The 4,843-nt window shown below is 42.6% G+C and overlaps 1 protein-coding gene across 1 annotated transcript in view; it reads left to right on the forward strand.

Annotated features, from left to right (window-relative positions):
• LOC102814362 (chromosome unknown open reading frame, human C12orf55) overlaps positions 1 to 4,843 on the forward strand; it is a 73,983-nt gene that overhangs the window by 14,896 nt on the left and 54,244 nt on the right. The gene's annotated exons all lie outside the window — the stretch shown is intronic.

Here is a 4,843-nt window from a genome sequence, read left to right on the forward strand (position 1 = left end):
GGAGAAAGATGAGGCTTTCTGCCCCCATAAAGATTTACAGCCTTGGAAACCCTATTCAGGGTCACTTTGAGTCAGAACCGACTCCACAGCACACCACCACCACCACATACGTGTAGGGCCTGTGTTTCAAAGGATAGTGCCTATTTGAAATTGAGGCCCTGTCTTCCTGCACTTCCTGCAACAATTCTGCTGCTCTGTGAGCTGCCCCTAGGATGCTATTTTTTCTTTTCTTGGAGGACAACAGATAGAGCTCCTTTGGCCTATTTCATGCCTATGGAATTCCAGAGTGGGGGGAGGAGTTGTTTGTATTGTGGTAGTTGGTTAGATCCATATCCTTGGTGAACATTCTAGGACACATCCGTAGTTTGTATAAACAATAGAACTTTTAAAATCTTTAAGTAAGTTTCTATTTTCATTTTGCTCAGCTCATTTTTAAGTCCATCTCTTTCCTCTTGCATTTTACTACAAATGTGTTCCCCTTAAGGTCATGGTTAGAAATCTCCTCAGTCAAATTCCAAGTTTATCCAAGTTCATACACTTCCATAATACATTTGAAACTCAATGTTTGAGTTCATACACTTGCACCATACATTTGAAAATAATTTAGACAAGTTCTTTGCCACTGTGTAGAAAACTGCACCCTTTCTCCATCGTCCAATTACATGTTCATTATTTTCTTCTGAAGCACATTTAATGCCCTCACTTCTAGCACATTTTGTTGCTGACATCATATGTATTCTCTAAGACAATAAAGACTTTATAGCTTTCCTCACTTCCTCTAAACCCTCGCCAGAAGTGCCTTTGACGTCCATAGTTCTACGAACAATCTTTTCACGGAAATCTAACCATTTACTATTGTTTGCCATCGAGTTTGGACTCATAACAATTCTATGTAGGCCTTCCAAGGCCATAAATCTTTATGGGAACAGAAAGCCTCACATCTTTCTCCCAAGGAGCAGCTAGTAGGCTTGAACCACTGACCTTTTGGTTAGCAGTTCAGTGCTTAACCTACAGCACCTTAAAACTCTTTTAGCCTCCCATTGCTCAATTCTCAAACCACTTCCACATTGTAAGCATTTGTTAGGACAGTCCTTCACTCTTTCAGTATCAAATTCTGTCTTAATTATCTAGTGCTGCTATAGTAGATGGTTGGTACAAACAGAATTCTATTTCTAGTTTAGTTAGAATGCTAGAAAGCCCTAAATCGGGGTCCCAGCTCTAGGGTAAAGTCCTTGTCTCTCCTCAGCTTGTGCTCCTGGCCAGTCTTCATATGGTTTGGCACCTCTCTTCCCCCACCTCTGCTCTGCTTGCTTGTTTAATCCCCCTTCTATCTCAAAAGTGATTGACTCAAAGTATATCCTACACTGATTCTGCCTCAAACAAAAGGAGCTCTGGTAATGCAGTGGTTATGAGTCTGGCTGCTTACCTCAAGGTCAGCAGTTTAAAACTACCAGCTGTTCCACAGGAGAAAGATGAGGCTTTCTGTACACGTAAAGATTTACAGCTTCGGAAACCCTGTACAGGATTGCTATGAGTGGGAACCGACTCCACGGCACGCAGCCACCACCACCAACAGCAACTGTATTACAGGATAGATCTTAAAATGTTCTTTTGGAGTCCTGGTGTGGTGCTATGGGTTAATGCATTGGACTGCAAAGTCAATTAGAACCTCAAGGTCAGTGGTTCAAGCTCACTAGCTGCACCTCGGAAACCCTATACAGGGCTGCTATGGGTTGGAACCGACTTGAGAGCTCTTAACAACAACAGAACAAAGACATCCTGTTGTTCAATGGGATTATATCCACAGGCATAGAGGTTAAGATTTACAACAAATATTCTGAGGGATGTATTTCAAATCATAACACCATTCCCATTTTGTATGTTTTGATTTTTATTTTCCTTAGGAAAAAAAAAAAGAATAATGAAAAAGTCTATTGAGGCCCAATAATGGGAGGTGAGAGATTCCTGAGCAGGAGACAGCTGGCTGGGATGGGCAGTAGGGCAGGCCCGGGTGCACACCAGGAAATGCTGAGTCATCCTGTTCCTACCTTAGACAAAGGAGCCCAGGCACCACTTCCTGTTGTTTTTCACATAGCTGGCTTTGCCCAGCGCTCAGCCTTCGTGGCTTCTGGCCTTGCTCCTCTGTTGTCTGGTTCCTAGCGCCCTGTTTTAATGACTTTCAACAACTCATGCTTTGCTGCATAGGATTGCAGCCATCATTGCATAGATGTCCTGCTTCTCCCTCAGTATTGTGTTCCAGATGGAGTTGGAGTCCTACTTTTAGTTTCATAGCAATGCCCAGGTCTTTAGACTGCTGTGGACTTCTCAACTTGGTTTGATAGGATCATACCATGACTGGGTTTTCAGTTAATCATAGCGTGGATTTTACACTTTAGCTCTGGCATTGTTGTTAAGTGCCATCAAGTCAGTTCTGACTCATAGCAACCCTGTATAGGGTTTCTAGGTGCGGCTGGTAGGTTTGAACTACTGTCCTTATGATTAGCAGTTCAATGCTTACCATAAAGTGTCACAGTAGGACTGCTCTGACATAGTTCCCAAATATTCCAACTTCAATGTGAATGTATGGCACATCTAGGGCCTTTGGGTAGTACTAAAAAAAAATTAAGGGAGTTTTAGGCCAGACATGAGCAGTATTCAATGTTGTCTCAACATTTAATTTCTCTGCTGCAGTTTCCTCCTTCATTTCTGTTTTTCTGGGCCTTCATCCTTCTAGTCTGGGAGGGAAATTTACCAAGTAAAATGTGAGAAGTGGAAGAACTTTCATAATGAAGAACTAAAATCTATTTATCTGCTGCCAAAATTAGAGAATCACCTCATATAATTGAGTTATGGTTCACAGAAACATGAATATACAGAGAATCTGGAAAACTGCAGGAAAAATAAAATCAGGTGAGATCCAATTTGTAAGCTCTATTTATGTGAAATGGAATGGCAGCATTGATGGGAATTGAAAGAGAATTGTGTTTCTGTCTTTATTCTTGTCAATAAGAAGCTGGTGATACACGGCATGGTTTGTGGTTGTGTGAGGAGTAGCCAGTGGGTAGAAGAGATACTGGTGGAGGGAAGAGAAAGGTAGAAACATGTAAGAAGTTGATAAAGGGTAATGGCCAAGACTTCAGAATGTTTCGGATGGAAAGGTCAATACTAGTATACTTCAATATCTACCTAAGAGGCACAAAGAAAAGTTTTGTCTGCTTTTCACTGATGGAAAAGGGGGGTGGGAAGCACTAAATGTGTTTATAATCCTAACAATAAAATTGAGTATTACTATTTTTAGAGTCTGCAAACCATATTCATGTGAAAGCTGGACTGTGAATGTGAAGGACCCGTGGAAGAATTGATGCATTTGAGTTATGGTGTTGGAGGAGAATATTGAGAGTACCATACATAGACCGCCAGGAGAACAAACAAATCTGTGTTGGAAGAAGTACAACCAGAGTGCTCCTTAGAGGCCAGGATGGCCCAAATCCCTCTCTCATGCTTCGGACATATTATCAGGAGGGATTCGTTCCTGGAGAAGGACATCATGCTTGGTAAAGTGGAGGGTCAGCGAAAAAGAGGAAGTACCCCAATAGATGGATTGGCACAGTGACAGCAACAATGAGCTCGAGTGTAGCAACAATTGTGAGATTGGTGAAGGACCGGGCCGTGTTTTGTTCTGTTATAAAGTTGCTATGAGTTGGTAAGAACTCGATGGCACCTAACAACAACAACAACAACAAAGGTCAACTTGTGGAGTAGTTTTATTTTGAACCTAGATTTGACTTCATTATACGAATCAAGTGAAACTAGAAAAGATTTGGAATTAACTTGTGAGCAAGCAAAGTCAATAGAAATACAGCATTTGACTGTGAATGCCGCCCCTCCCAATAGGCTGGCTCCTGGGACAAGCCATTCACACCAGGGCAGCTGCTTTCCCTGGAGACAGCTAAGAGATGAGCCTGAGGAAGGAAGGGGTTTGAGCTGACTCAGCTTCAGGACCCTGCTCACATCCACCTCCCTGGAACTCTCTAGGCCAACTGTGCCCTTGGGGTTACAGAAAAGATACAGCAGACTGTAGTGGGACTGTAAGTAGGAACTAGCAGTGCTAAGAACCCTATTGCTCAGACTTCTTAGACTTGACCTGCTGCTGCTTCGGAGAGCATTTACCTGTGAAAGAGAAAAAGGCAGATTTCTTTTGTTGTTTCTCTCTCTTTAAGCTTAGGAGGTGTCAGAGAAGGAAAGCCTGTGATGCAGCTCATGTATAGGCAGCTGGCTGATCGGGTGGAAAAGAGCCTCAGTGGATTAAGCGTTGTACTGCTAACTGAAAGGTTTGGTGGTTTGAAGCCACCAGTTTCTCCCTGGATGAAAGATGAAGCTTTACAGCTTTGGAAACCCTCTAGAGCAGTTCTCCTCTGCCCTCTAGGGTTGCTGTGAAGTTCAACCAACTCAATGGCAATGGCTTTTGGTTTGGTGAAGGTGGATTACCAGGAGGAGTTGGCGTTGCTGAACATGGATCTTGACTTTTGAATATGACCACACTCAGTGCCCTAGAGACTATTCATAGCTTTGGGATCATGGGATGCATCTTGGATTGAGGAGAATTTAATGAAATAATGCACTCCAACTTCAACACTCTGTGCTTGGAAAATGGTGGTAGTAATAATGACAATAGTAATAATCAACAATGATGCTGTCAAAAATAACATGAATACTGTTGTGTTGTTTGGTGTCATCAAGTCAGCTCTGATTCATAGTGACACTATCACAACAGAGCAAAACACTGCCCCATCCTTCCTGCCCCATCCTTCCTGCACCATCCTTCCTGCAGCATCCTTCCTGC

This window comes from Chrysochloris asiatica, unplaced genomic scaffold (assembly GCF_000296735.1).
Source record: "Chrysochloris asiatica unplaced genomic scaffold, ChrAsi1.0 scaffold00174, whole genome shotgun sequence".
Lineage (NCBI taxonomy): Eukaryota > Metazoa > Chordata > Mammalia > Afrosoricida > Chrysochloridae > Chrysochloris > Chrysochloris asiatica.